Raw genomic sequence first — 16,263 nt, 5'->3', positions numbered from 1 at the left:
TTCAACTGCACTTCCATGTCATTAATTGTGATGTCCAGTGAAGTGTACTGCACCGACCACAAATGATCAGCAGTGACATACCCACCCTGCCTAAAATCAGGAAGAAAAAGACTTCGACTATTTTGATGCGAAAACTATCGATCACTACATAATGTCCTCGTTATTGCGAAATTAAATAGATCATGAGAGTCACTTTGCATGGCGAGTAAATTTAGTTTTTGTTTTTCTTCTGTAGTCGGATTACACTCACCAGGTAGGTCACATGGGAATCTGTGGAGGGAACACGATGTCCTTTTCAAGGAACACTGTTGAGTAATGACATCTGAAGCTGACTACAGAGGGATTCACCAGTCGACAACATACATTTTGCGTAAGGATGGTGCTATTAAAAACAAGCTTCGTTTGCCGCTGGTCTTACGCACTACACACGGTTGGTGGAGACATGACATCATGGTCAATTTTCAACTGAGTGGTCAACACGCGCTCCTGTCGCATTAACTCAGCTTGTCCTGTTTCCCTAAATAATGCAGAAGGTCTTAGATATAGCACTCTCAGACCGCCTTACAGGTCAGACTTAAATTGGGGCGATCACATAGACTAAGTTGCATGGATGGCAGGGGCGTAAGTTACACGATGATCGTAACTAAGATGACAGTAGGTGTTTGTGAGACACTTCAATCCCCATGTATACATCTGCTTGACAGATGTCGTGTTTACAGAGTTAGTGGTGGCATGACGTGTAACTTCACATGTCAGACGTCCCTTCTATGCATTTGTCTACTTCCTTGTAAGAAGTATTCTCTCTGACTAACGATCATTTTATATAGGACTGATGCGAGCATAGTATAGTGTTTTCTACAAATGGTTAAAATGGCTCTGAGCACTATGGGACTTAACTTCTGAGGTCACCAGTCCCCTAGAACTTAGAACTACATAAACCTAACTAACCTAAGGACATCACACACATACATGCCAGAGGCAGGATTCGAACCTGCGACCGTAGCGGTCGCGCGGTTCCAAACTGTATCGCCTAGAACCGCTCGGCCATCCCGACCGGCAGTGTTTTCTTCACTTTACAGTTTGTTACCGTAGTTTATCGTAGAGAAACCTGCAGGAAAGATGTATTTCATGCGCTGGACATATATTTCTTACATTGGAATGATAACAGAGCTGCATTTCACATTACTGATAGGTCAGAACCTGAAGCGATCTAACATTATCGCCTGCTTTAAGTGCGGAACCGTGTAGCCTTAGGAGTGGAAGTGTTTATGTTCACTCTTACCAGTACCATCCTGGTGCCGATCCCAGACACTAGAACAATACTTCAAAATAGATATCGTAGTTGATTTATCTAAATGCTTCGAACTCCATCCGTCTGGAGCTCCATCATGCATAAAAACCTCCAGTTTCTTGTTCTTCTTAACTGTCTGCTATTACATCACAGCACTTTCAAATCTGCTACTATACACCTGTAAGAGGTGCTGACCTCCTCGACAAGGGTGCATCTGGAGAAATCTTGTACAGTTGGATGGGGCAGGACTCGGCAAGTTCCTTTCATTCTCGAGACACATGATGTAGCGGAGTACTTCTGGTCAACTGCATATTACGTCAGTAACGGTACTGCAGAGTGGGTTGGTCAAAGACAGCGCGAGGGGGTCTTTCAATCTCTAATTTTATACTAAGACTGCGAGAATGCTCTGTGACTCCGATCTGCATATAGATGGATCGTAAATTATGAACTATGCTCGAGGTGCTAGAAATACGTAGAGCACTCTCTGGTATACTTTGATGATACACATGTTCGAGAATTAACAATGAATGGACGTACTGCACAGTGATCTATCCACATTCATAATGATACCCGCAAAATAGAGAAGGGATGGTTTAGCGATTATATGGAAATTGGGAAAGATGCTGTCGCATCATTGGTCAGTGTTGAAATTACTGCAAAATTGTTTACACCGTCAACTGTGGTGCTTATTATTACAGTACATCGACGGCGTCTTTTCCACCCCATCTATCCACTGGTGTGCTGCTGGTTGACTGACATCGCTTGAGATGGAGAAAGAGTTTTGGTGGAGGGTAACGCCTTCTGGTGAGGGCTAGCACCCAAACAGTGATCGTGTACATGACTGCTATATGAAGAATCACTCGAAACGGAACTCAGAGCCATCAGCTATTCTGTCACTGTAACAGATGAGTTTAAATGCAGTGGTCGTTAATCACTCTCGTACAGCAGTTTGGAAACTCTCCACAATGCCGCCAAACTCTTCCAGTTTCCGTATGTTGTGTGTGTGGTGTCTTATGGTAGCAGCAATAGCAACATGATTTGTACTGTGCGATGTCTAGTTTTCTGTGAGATGCAATGGATCAGAAAATGTAAATGTCAGTTTAGAACCCTGACACAGACCTTGAAGTCGTCGCGGGAAAAACAACATGTATGGCAGTTTACAAAGAGTGTTACAGCAGAAAAAGCAATGTTTCAAACAACGACACAGGATCACAAGGAGCGTCTCTTGCGACTTATTGTATAGTCTGTAGGATACGGGCATCGTCCTACAGTTCAGGCGATGCAACTTTGCACTGGTCTGTGTAGAGGATGAATACCTTTATATTTAACAGGCTCGTTACATGTGCTCCACGTGCTCGATGCCGGCATGCAGTTAGTTCGTAATTTTTCTCTGCTGGATGGTACAGAATAACTATGATAGAATGTTTGGGTGATAGATGTGAATGGATCCTGATGTACTTTGATGTTGAGCTCTCCTAATTTTCCCAGCAAGTAACACCACTGTAACTGTTCGTACTGTCGCCGTGTTGCAGGAGCAGGCTTCATTTGGCCCTGACATTACACATCGTATATGTGTGGCGGAGCTACAACAAAATGTTCCCACTTCCACCGAGTGGGATTAACTCAGCTCTGTTTCTAAACAGGTTGCAGATTGTGGTGGATGTTTCTCACTTCGACTTCTGGGTAAAATTCGAAAAATTGATCTCGCTATCAACTGTGGTATGCATTGCTCCATATAAATGGCGTCTTTCCAATCCCGAGCATCCACTGGGTACGCTGTTGATCACCGCATAATGACTGACTGGCGCCACTCCGTTGAGATAGAGGGAACCTTGACAGAACACTAGATACCTGCTACTTGTCACTGTGGAACATGAGATTAAATGTAGAGGTCACCATCACCATCACCATCACCTGGAAGCATTCCTTATTGCTATAGACTCGTCGAATTTACATATGCTGCGATACCCTACACATATTTTTATTTTAATTTTAATTTTTTTGCACCAATAAGATAACAGTACCTCCATTTATTTTTACTACCACATGCCTGTTGTGAACAGAACCCTCTGGCGAAGGTCAACACCAGAACAGTAATCACGTACATGAATGCAAAACGAAGGAACAATGCTTTTCGAAACGGAGCACCGAGACATCCGCTAGTCTTCCGATGGGAAGATGAGACTAACTGTACAGGTAAGCGCTCTACAATACCGCAGACTCTTCCAATTTCCATATGTCGCGATGTCTTCCACATTTTTGTCAATGAGAAACATCGTGTCTGTGTTTTATTTCTACCAGCCTGTGGTGTGGTACCTCTACAGTTTATGCCATGCAATGTTCAGTTTTTTGTGAGTGCCAGAGGATCGAAGCGTGATAATGTCAGTTTAGCAGCAGCTGACACAGGTATCTAAGTCATGGTTGAGAAAACAAAGTGGATGGCGGTGTACACTGATTGGATGTGTTAGAACCAAAAAAGAACAATGTATTAAACTCCTTATGGAGAAGCAATACAGGAACCCTCTTGTGTAATTGATAGTTTGTTGGATATGGTCATTCTACAGTACAGGTGATGAAACTTTACACCAATGTGTGGAAGCAACTTTGATCACAAACCATCTCCTCCAATGAACCAATACTTGCATATTTAATAGGATCACCATGAATCCACCCTGAGAGATACAGAAATCTTTTGGACTACCTGTATGTAGTTTGGAGATGTGTCGCAAGAATCTTCATCCTTCGTCCATGCCATGTATGATGTGCAGCCTTCCTAATTTTCCCAACAAGAAACACTACCATAAAAGGTTGTACTATCTCTCTTAATACCTCGTGTTGCAGGGGAAAGCTTCATTTGGCGCTGGTGTTACACACTGTGAACAGTTGTTGGAGATATGGCATCATGGTCTCATTTCTACTAAGTGGTCAACACGCTCTCCTGTTGCATTAAATCAGCTTGTCCCGTTTCCCTACACTATGCAGAGGGTCTTAGACATAGCGCTCTCCGACTTCCGTACAGCTCAGACTTAAATTGGGGCGATCACATAGACTAAGTTGCATGGATGGCAGGGGCATAGACTTATGGCAGTTACAAGATGCAGTAGGACTGTCAAAATAAACTGCGTTGGAGTTTCTGCCGTATGGGAACCTTAGCAGATAGGTTCGAGAGAGGTGGCTCACTTCAAGATATGAGAGTGCCACGAAACTGATTCACCAGTGACTGTAATCATTAAAAGATATCTCTACAGCATCCAACGCAAGTAAGTGTTTGAATGGATATACCTGATTCCAAATCGCAGACAGCATTTCTAACAGAACCATTCCACTATCAGCAGGGTGACGGTAACATAGTCGCGACGATCGTGTCGCGAAATGAATGTTTTGAGCTGTAGATTCCCTCTGTGGTCACTTCATATGTCATTTCTCAATATTGTTCCTCGAAAAGAACATCATGTTCCCTCCACGGATTCCCATTTGACCTACCTGGTGAGTGCAATCCGACTACAGAAAAAAAAACAATAACAAAAATTACACTCCATGCAAAGTGACTCTCATGATCAATTTAATTTCGAAATAAAGAGGACATTATGAGGTGATCGATAGTTTTCGTATCAAAATAGTCGAAGTTTTTTTCCTGATTTAATGCAGGGTGGGTATGTCTCTGCTGACCATTTGTGATCGATGGTGGTACACCTCGCTGGACGTCACAAAATAAGCTTAGCTTATAAAACAAAATGATAATGAACTGTCTAGTTTCATGAAACAAGGACATTTATTATCGTGGCGCATGTTTTTACCCCTTTTTTTAATAGCTGCATTGTTATAGGAGTCGAGTTGATGTTAAAGAGTCCAGCACAGAACGGCAGCCGACTTCCCTACGAGACTGTGGCTCTCCCTCGATACCAGCTGGACCGCACTCCGGAATTTCGTTGTTGTTCCAAAGGGCACCAATCACTCTAAGAAATACTTTTAACAAATTGCAAGTAAGAGTTGTTGACGTTAAACTGAAATATGGTTCAAATGGCTCTGAGCACTATGGGACTCAACTGCTGTGGTCATCAGTCCCCTAGAACTTAGAACTACTTAAACCTAACTAACCTAAGGACATCACACACATCCATGCCCGAGGCAGGATTCGAACCTGCGACCGTAGCAGTCGCACGGTTCCTGACTGCGCGCCTAGAACCGCGAGACCACCGCGGCCGGCAAACTGAAATATATTCCATCGCAGAACGAGAGGCCTGTTGGAGGTGTTGGGGACCTGCCTAGTCTGAGCGAGGTCGCCGCCGAGGGTGTGCCCCCTAATCATTAGGGGCGGCTGTGTCACTATACTTTAGACGAACAAGATGCATTTGAGACAGCCGTTCTTTTATCTCCTATTGTTTATTTAACTATATCTGCTTTTGTGTCGGTGAAGGACCATCGACTGAAAGTGGACAGGAGCCAGCCAATGCGGCGATGCTGCTGGCTGAGTGGTTCGCTCCCTCTGTCAATGTAACCTGTAAGTGGATGGAAGGAGTGAGGGGAGAGGGCCTCGATTTTCGGCAGTTTGTAATTGTACATCGGGGAGAATGCACGTTCAACTACCACCCCCTTTACAGTCTCTCAGGACGATGGTTTTCCCCAGTACATGTGCTACATTACGACCTGTTCATTATGAGTGCTGGTTTTCTCATAACAATTTCAAAGTGTAATTAGAACTGTGACGCGTGTTTTGCATCAGCTGTGATAGCATGTATTGGTTTCGATTACCTGGGCTGTAGGGTGACTTTTAGTAAGCACCTGTAGCGAAATTTGACGTGAAACAACGATAGATGCTGTATGCTTGCACGTAATATACTTTTTAAACTCCTCTCTGTCCAACACCCGCATCTCGTCAGTTCAACGTATTTCCTATCAAAAAGAATAAAGATAGTACCTTACACCCGTTCCTTTTTTTCCGCCAGCTTGTAGGTGTGGGGTTAAGTTTGAGTGTGTCCGTCGCTAGTTTCGAGTGGTACTACGGAATTTCATTCCCAGCAGGATAACGCCAGTTGTATGACATAGTCAGTTTTTGAGCTGTATTGCGATTTTATGCTCTCCTTGTGCCACGCTTAGTATATAGTAGTGTGATTAGGACGTATATTTGTGATAAATTACATAATTAAGACTGATATTTGCGTCTGTTTCCTGACCAAAATAAGTAAAGTACACTAACTTAACATTCCTCTCCCACATCTGGACAGTTTCCATGTGTTAGGGGTGCACTTGGGCCTTGCATCCAGTAGAATCAGTGTCTGAGTCCCGGAAAGGGCAACACCGCTTATAATTTCCCACCAACTGCAAGCACCTCTTGTGGTCTAATTGTGTTAGGGAAGTACACTTTGACTTTCTACGCTGGAGCACCATGGTTTGAGTCCCAGACAGGGTAGTGCGAATTTTAATTTCCCATACATTCCCGGGTGGTGGGTGGGGTGAGATGTCAGCACAGATCTGGGACAAAGAAATCCCCCCCCCCCAAATTCGAAATTTCCGCGTAAATTCGACATTCCGGCCAATAGGGTAGGTTGGTGGAGGGGACGTGCGTGAGGGGGAGGGAGAGGAAGTGGCTGGGGCACACGTGCAGCTGAGAAAAGCACATGACATCATCCAGGCTCGATGGTGGGCGTGGTCGGAGGCGTGTGTGGTCGGGGGCCGGTGTGATTAATTGGACAATTTAATTAATTTGCACATTAATTTGAAATCAAAATTGCACCCAGTACCCCACTAACCACTACTGTGGTGTACTTTTCATTACAGTCATCTGAAGGAATGCACTAGATGTCTGAAACCAGTAAAGAAATAAACTTATTTTGTGGAACTGGTTGCTGATTGTAATCAAAAAATATTCTTACAAATTCCAAAGGTGTATAAACTACTATAAGTAAACCTTTTATTGCTGTTGCCAAACTACATTATATACCAATACACGGATTGAATAACACTTGAGATAGACTATAGCCCTTTGTTCTCTCTTACTGCCTCCCATTAACTGTACGTTGCTGAAACCGTGAAGGAGACTCGACGTTTATGCGCAATTCATTGTCAAACAGCATTTCTCACTCACATACCTTCACCTGTCGGTAAACTGTAATTGTTATACATACGGCTTTATGTTATTTATTTAGCCTCCTAAAATAACCAGTTCCTGTACCTAGATACATTCAACCACTGGGAGCACTGAGAACTAATTTAATTCTAGCAGTCCTATTGTAGATGAAATCATCTATTTCCACCATTACCCGCCTCTACTTAAGACGTTCATTCGTCTTGTATGCAGAAGTTAAATAAAAATTATGTATTATTCAGACGCACATGACTGCTGATTTCTCGGGAGGAAAACATTGCAGCTTTCGTGCAGGAAGGAATTTTCTGAAGAGGAATGCAAATGAGGTGCCATTTGGGCGACAGGAGATCTCGACTCAAGAGATATACGCCCATCTGCAGAATAATATTAGCCTTCCATGAATAAAGTACCAACTGTGAATATGTACACTTGTAAAATCTATAGCTACTTTTGAGAAGTTTTTTTTGAAAATCGCGTACAGTTTTCGATTTATTTGATCATCTAGATCCTTTCCATCATGATCTTTCGCTTTCCCTCTTGACTCAGTGTCTCCTGTTGCTCTCTCTGTAGCCCTTCAGTCCACACCCACAATGCTCCCTCCCCCTCTCCCTCTTCTCTCTTCCTCCTTCTCTCTCTGCCCTCTCTTTCTCCCTCCCCCCCCTCCCTCACGGTTTTTTTCTTTTACTCTCTCTCTCTCACTCTCACGGTCTTTTTCTTTTACACCCACACACACACACACACACACACACACACACACACACACACAAGTTAGTAACGAAATACAACAGTGGTACTCATATATGCAAAATTTACAGAACTGTTGTTATTTATGAGAAGTATGTCGTCCAAGGAATGCAGACCTCCTTTCTACAATAATTACACTGACGACTATGTTGTGAATTACAGTTAGATATTTCATGTGAAAAAATTATATGAATTTAACCTTCGGGAAAGACAGCTCTTCGTCCCTATATTCAAGACATGCGGAATATGTATTTTACAATTAGAATAACACATTTAAAAAATTGGAATGCTGGTCTAAAGAAACAAATACCTATTGGGAACAATTAGGAAATGATTTTGCAAAAATAACATCTGTATTTTGACTCAGGGAAATATGGACAAACCTTTAAGCAGTTCTACTAGTTCACAATAAAACTAAATGTTTAAGAATATGATATGTGTGAATTAATCCAAATCGGTTACCTATAAATTTATAGCCTGCTACGAAATTCATATTAATTCAGTGTAACAAAAAAATTATCATTCACGGAATACCGAAGAACTGAGTTATGAAAAACCATGTATTAAATAATTAGACATGATATTTACTCAGGCAAGCTATTTTATGCAAGGAAGTCGGAAACAGTCTGAAAAGCTTATAAGGATGTTGCAGAGTAGTATATACCGAGAAATAATTGTTAAGAAAAATATTCAGTACTTTGCTCCGCTTCCGAGTTAATTAGCCTTGAAGTTAGCCAATAAGGTCGTTGCTCGCGCAAATTAAACCGGTTCGCAAGAGACGGTGTCGTGAAACGCGTCCTTCGTTTCGTTTCTTAACACCCAACAAAAGAACGCTACAAAAACTGGAAATGGGACAGTAGTAAGGATCGCAGCCGATTCAAAGGCTGATTATGCTCGTGCGCTGTTATCTACGCTATGAAGGAAATGACATTAGTTGAGTCGGAAACGGTGCTAAGTATCGATTTTTTTCTTAACAAGTATTTATCGGCACAACCTATCCTGCAACACCTTTGTAAGCTTTTCATTCTGTTTATGACCACCATGTGTAGAAGGACTACTTGCTAAGACCAATGAATTTGAAGACAACTTTGTGGTGATGGATTCATTATATCAAGTTGTTTATGATGATCAATGTATTTGATTGTAATATTGCCAGACAATAACAATTAAAGTGATACGGTGCACTGGATGTAAGGACATAAATACTGAACACTGCATATTACTTTTTATTTTGCAAAATGTATGTAATGTGGATCACAGCTGTATTCATTATACTCACCCTCACGGAATTAATTCTGAAATTGCGAACACCTTTCCATGGAAAGCGTCGACTAAAAAGAAAATAATATTATCCCCGTTTCATTAACTTAATCTCAGCGACGCATTCTACTGTCCTCGTTACTACTCTGACGCCAATGAAAATGCGGTTATCTGACTATTGTGGGAATGAAGAAGTTCGTTACACTAACAGGTGGTGTGTGGTCGACGACCTGACCTCGAGAGAGTGCTGTACATGTCACACCTTGTAATTTCTTTGTGGCTTTCGTCATGGTGGCAGCATAATTCAGCATGGCCAGGGGTGTACTGGTTAATACTCTGATAGTCACTGCCTACGTCGAAGACGTAAACTTTTAGACCCTTTACCAGGCCAGTCGTATTACTTTTCTTGCTCTTGCACAAAATCTTCGTTCCCTCGCTACTAGAAACACAGAATAGATAAAACTGTTGATTGTAAAATCTTAGTTTGACGGTGTCTTACTAATTCATAACTTATCATAAAAACACAGACACACGCACACAGCCCCACCATACACCATCCAGCCACATCCCAATACCACATTCTATTTCCAATAGCTACCATTACTCCTCAATCACTACCACATCATTTGAGCAAGACGACGTAGTGCGCTACAGAATACTATATGTGAAATGAAATGTTTGATTGTGAACTGTCAGTTGGAAATTTGTATTACGTGTATCTACAACATACAACACAACTCATTAACACATGGATGGGCTACAACAAATGGACATAAAATGAATGTAAGTGTAAAAAGTGCAACAGCAGATTTGCAAATAATTAGACAATTTAAATGAGCCACCAAGAGTCACTCCGGATCTTGTATGAGAATATGTGTAACTAAATACTTTTTTTAGTACACTGATCATGCCTCGCATGAATATATCGCACATGTTAAGTATATGGTACAAATAAAACATTTAGTTGCAGAAGACGGAATTATTTCTTACCTACATCACAAAGCTTAATTGAAGCAGAGACGGAGGATGAATGGTTGCAAATATTAACAACGATATTGGAATTACACTGGTGTGCAAGAATTAAGGACGGAAGTAACTTTCACGTGATGTCACCTACAAGTAACATAAGTAGATGAAACTTGGACCGTGTACACATAAAGAACTTTTACAGAATACTACACGAGATAACTGAAAGAAACACGCAATGAGTCGGACGAAACAAAACTTTTCTTCAAGGAAAATAATTGCAATGACATCACCGAGATTTACGATAGCACCATGCACATTGCGAAAGGGTGCAACATGGTTGATAACAGGGCGTGTGACCACCACGGAGAGCAGTGCATGCTCTGCGACTGCCCATGCTGGTCACATGATTGATATTATTTCTTGTACGATGTACCTTTCTGAAAAGATGAATGTATATAGTAGTCACTCTTTAATGTGTGACCCATGGTTGTCAACACTTGTATGTACGACCTGCAGAAGATTGCAGAGTGGGGAAAAAAGTTTCATCACAGGCCTTAAAAATTAAAAAAGGACTGAAGTACAGATGCTGCTTGTCCTATGCATTGTTTGAAACTAAATATTCAGAAGGCAGTAGACTTGTGGAGTAGGAATTGTGCAGAAATGGGTATTTAGGTAGCAAAATAGCAATACATGAACATCATCTGCTTCGTAGGTAATCTAGTAGTGGTGTCTAATTAAGAAGATTATATCTGCATTATGCTAAGAAAATTGTTAGAAGAATATGATCAGCAGGGATTTTAAAAAGGCAGAATAGCTTTACAATGAAAGAAATGTAGAAAGCATAACAGGAGATCTCCAGCATGTAAAGAATTTAATTTTTACCTAGCATCGGAAATGAAACAGTTGATTGGGAAACAAAACAATGAGTATGCCCATGGAAAACAGCAATCCCGTAGCTAAAACCTCTGTTATGATATTCACAGAAGATCTCGCAGAATATCACACTGAGGCCGGGTAAGAAGTAAAACGAAGAGGAAAATGACCCAGACTCAAGGAAGCATCACTGATAGAATAAAGGGAAAACAGCTTGTCTTATATGGTTTTATAATGCGAATTACAGCTGCCAGACGACGAAAGAAGACCTTTTTGTACGATTATAAGGGGGAAATATAAGAGGAAGGCCGAAACTTGCCTAGTTAGGTGGGGTAAAGGTCATGAAAAGAAAGAGAAACAGAAAAAGACGAAATGTAGGAAGATAGAAACCTTTGACGATAGATATGTGGTTAGTGGCGACAGCTGTGAGATCTAACGCAAAGAAGATACTATACAAAAATGTTTTCGTTTCCTCCAACACTTGCACGGAAATAATATGAAGCACCACCCACCCGTCCCGCCTACCTTAGATCTTGGTTACAGTCACGATTTAAGGCTGTTATGTTTATTTTCACTGTAAACGCCCCAGTCTTGTATATCGGTGGTTAAATCTTCTGTGCCGCAAAGCCGCATCATATTTCTGTTTCAAAGTTCTTCAGTGTTCGTCTTTTCGATCTCCGTGCTGAGATATTCTTCACAATTTCACTGGTGTCCTTGGATGGGTGCATCCAGCCATCCAGAGACACCAGTGAAATTCTGAGTAATATCCCAGCAGAATGATGGAAACGTCGACCCCTGAAGAACTCTAAAGAGGAATTTGATCCCGTCTAACGACTCAGACGATTTCACTATCGGGGAGAACGGCCAGATTAGGCCGCAGACTAGTATGACGCTGTGCGTGTCGCAGAACACGTGACTCACCTCTTCAGGCGCCGACAGAGTCAGGCAAGCTGAGCGCGCGCCTCCGCAAGTTGCAGGAGGGTGAAGGGCAACTTCTGAGCCGCGCTGACTTCGCCACCTGCCACCTTATCGGCGTTCACGCGTAATTATTCCGAGTGGCCTCCCGCGTGGCGGCCTGGAACAAGATAACCGGCGTCAGAGTCACCTTCCGGCAGCTCTCACCCACCCCCACCTTCTCCCTCCCGCAGACACTGCTCGTGCTCAAATTGCTCGAAACGCCTCACTTTGTTCCTTATCCTCGCCAGCCGCACCCCAACCCTCCCATCTCACGCCGCAAACGGCTGAAGAGATACAGTTGCAGGACGATGTTGCGACAAACGTTAAGGCATTGTCTCGACATTCACAGTATCCTCGTTACATTCACAATCTCTCCCTTGTTAGTTATTACACAGTGGTGGGGACATCTTTTCCACAGCTATTTTATCTTCATCACAAGTAAGTACGTGTCTGATACCTGTTAGCAAGGAACTGTGAGTTGAACGTACAAGTATCAGACAACGCAATAATGGTGACACCACGCACTAACAGAGGTGGAACATGTTTTAATTCATTTTTTATTTTACTTTTTATTTTACAATGTTCATAGATGGTAGTGAAAGAGCTCTGTGTTACGTTGAAAGGCGCCCCTTAGCTTTTGAGTTTGGGTAATGTAATAAGGCCAAAAACATTTCTTGTTATAATTCGCATTTTCTTCACATTGGATTTCAATGAGAGATTTATGACCACAATTTTCATGGTGTCATGAAACAAAGCAGACATACACAATTAGGTTCAATATATCCGTACAAGAAAAGCTATACTGATATCCTCCTGTCCTGCAACCAACAATAACACTGTTTTATAACGTTTTGCTTCACCTTTCTGTCTTCTAAATATCAGTAACACAGAAGTGAGAAATTTAGAGTGAATTTCAATGTCAGATGGTTTTAATAGTTTCCACAACGAAACTATCTCTGGAAATATAGCAATAAATGCAAAGAGATGCTAGTCGAATATAAAATACATCACTAACAAGACACAACCAATATCTTCACTGTGTGATATAAATGGCATTGTTACCAATGACAGTTATACTGAAGCGAAGTTATGAAACACGGTTGTCCTAAATTCCTTCAGCAAAGAAGCCAAAGCAAATATTCCCGAATTCTAATTAAAAATATCTGCCAACTGGACTAACTAATTACATACCCTCATTTTAATCACTTAATAACAGCAACTCTTGCTGTTCAGACTGAATAGCAATTTGGTTCCTCTCAGAGTGTGCTGATTGAATAAGTCAAAACAGCAGTCATATACAACCGTTTGCTTGACAGAAGAATCATGCTTAAGGGCTGGAAAGCTGTTCAGGTCACACCAATATTCAAGAGCTGAAACAGAAATAATCCACATACAGGCTGACAATTATTGAACTATATGAAAACAACGTAAATTAGTCACAAACTACGGGGTGCACACACTTTATTCAACATGTAAACGTCACTGGACATATTCGGATAAGGATTATGACATGTTCGATATGCTTGCCATTCGTCCCGATGATGTGGTGCAGACGAATAGCGAAATTCTGCTTGACCCGATAAAGTGTCGGAACATCGATGCTGTCGATGACCTCCTGAATGACTGTTTTCAGCACAGAAATGATTTTGGGCTTATTACTATAAACATTGTCCTTAATATAGTCCCACAAAAAGGAGCCGCATGTGATCAGATCCGGAGAATATGGCGGCCAATCAAGGCTCATGCCGCTGCCCTCTGGGTTCCCCAGAGCCAGAATGCGGTCCCCAAAGTGCTCCTCCAGGACGTAAAACAATCTCCTGCTTCGATCGGGGGTCCAGCTCCGTCTTGCATTAATTACATCTTGTCGAAACCAGGGTCACTTTGGGTAATGGGGATGAAATCGTCTTCCAAAACCTTCACGTACCATTCGGTAGTCACCGTGCCATCAAGAATATCGCACCAATTATTCCGTGACTGGAGACTGCACACCACGCAGGCAGCTGTTGAGGGTAAAGAGACTTCTCGATAGCAAAATGCGGATTTTCAGTCCCCTGAATGCGCCAGTTTTACTTATTGATTAACTCACCCAAATCAATGTGGGTTTCGTCGCTAAACCAACCCACATTCATATCAAAGTCTTGTTCGTCAATTCTGTGGACAATAGTGTTGGCAAAACACACCCGCTGTTCCATGGCCCTAGGTCTTAACGGCTCATAGGTTTGAATTTTGTATGGGAACAAATGCAGGTCTTCAACAACAACTTGCCACAGTGTCTCCCGGTTGACTCCACCTGTTGTGCAGCTCGTATGATCGATTTCCTGGGGCTGGTTTGAAACACAGCTCGTGTCTTCTCGATGTTTTCAGGAGTTTTCTCTATTTTGGGAGACTGACATTGCCAACATTGGCATCACGAACATTACCCGTTCTCTCAAACTTGCGAATCAGATAATTGATTTTTAGCACGCTTTGGCCGGTTGCCTTCATCTTGATCTCGGTGCCGAACTTCCTTCGAACCGCAGTTCGGCTGTTATTGCTCGCCCAGGAGGCCGTCACAAGCGCTATGCGCTCAGGCCTGACATTTTCACGTGCGTATCACCGGCAACAAGAATGCGCATGGGCATGCAAATACCAATTCCCGTCATGCCCCGCGGCCAACCGTGCAGCTTGAATGTCTGAACGCAAACCGTTATAACGATTTTATTTCCTGTAGGTCAATAATTGTCATTCTGTAATTACACACCCATATGACTGACGTCGATCTGTAGTAGTATTCTGGAACATACAGGATGTTTCAAAAATGACCGGTATATTTGAAACGGCAATAAAAACTAAACGAGCAGCGATAGAAATACACCGTTTGTTGCAATATGCTTGGGACAACAGTACATTTTTAGGCGGACAAACTTTCGAAATTACAGTAGTTGCAATTTTCAACAACAGATGGCGCTGCATGTGGTGGTGGTGGTGGTGGTGGTTAGTGTTTAACGTCCCGTTGACAACGAGGTCATTAGAGACGGAGCGCAAGCTCGGGTTAGGGAAGGGTTGGGAAGGAAATCGGCCGAGCCCTTTCAAAGGAACCATCCCGGCATTTGCCTGAAACAATTTAGGGAAATCACGGAAAACCTAAATCAGGATGGCTGGAGACGGGATTGAACCGTCGTCCTCCCGAATGCGAGTCCAGTGTGCTAACCACTGCACCACCTCGCTCGGTCGCGCTGCATGTGATGTGAAAGATATAGAAGACAACGCAGTCTGTGGGTGCGCCATTCTGTACGTCGTCTTTCTGCTGTAAGCGTGTGCTGTTCACAACGTGCAAGTGTGCTGTAGACAACATGGTTTATTCCTTAGAACAGAGGATTTTTCTGGTGTTGGAATTCTACCGCCTAGAACACAGTGTTGTTGCAACAAGACGAAGTTTTCAACGGAGGTTTAATGTAACCAAAGGACCGAAAAGCGATACAATAAAGGATCTGTTTGAAAAATTTCAACGGACTGGGAACGTGACGGATGAACGTGCTGGAAAGGTAGGGCGACTGCGTACGGCAACCACAGAGGGCAACGCGCAGCTAGTGCAGCAGGTGATCCAAAGCGGCCTCGGGTTTCCGTTCGCCGTGTTGCAGCTGCGGTCCAAATGACGCCAACGTCCACGTATCGTCTCATGCGCCAGAGTTTACACCTCTATCCATACAAAATTCAAACGCGGCAACCCCTCAGCGCCGCTACCATTGCTGCACGAGAGACATTCGCTAACGATATAGTGCACAGGATTGATGATGGCGATATGCATGTGGGCAGCATTTGGTTTACTGACGAAGCTTATTTTTACCTGGACGGCTTCGTCAATAAACAGAACTGGCGCGTATGGGGAACCGAAAAGCCCCATGTTGCAGTCCCATCGTCCCTGCATCCTCAAAAAGTACTGGTCTGGGCCGCCATTTCTTCCAAAGGAATCATTGGCCCATTTTTCAGATCCGAAACGATTACTGCATCACGCTATCTGGACATTCTTCGTGAATTTGGGGCGGTACAAATTGCCTTAGACGACACTGCGAACACCTCGTGGTTTATGCAAGATGGTGCCCGG

The 16,263-nt window shown here is 42.8% G+C and overlaps 1 non-coding gene across 1 annotated transcript; it reads right to left on the bottom strand.

Annotated features, from left to right (window-relative positions):
- Positions 1 to 15,313: 15,313 nt before the first annotated feature.
- Positions 15,314 to 15,386, bottom strand: Trnaa-cgc. The gene has a single exon. It is a non-coding gene; the product is annotated as a tRNA-Ala (tRNA).
- Between the last annotated feature and the right edge of the window lie 877 nt (positions 15,387 to 16,263).

This window comes from Schistocerca americana, chromosome 8, assembly GCF_021461395.2.
Source record: "Schistocerca americana isolate TAMUIC-IGC-003095 chromosome 8, iqSchAmer2.1, whole genome shotgun sequence".
Taxonomy (NCBI): domain Eukaryota; kingdom Metazoa; phylum Arthropoda; class Insecta; order Orthoptera; family Acrididae; genus Schistocerca; species Schistocerca americana.
The sequence above is the reverse complement of the archived record's forward strand: the minus strand, read 5'-3'. Positions and strand labels throughout refer to the sequence as shown.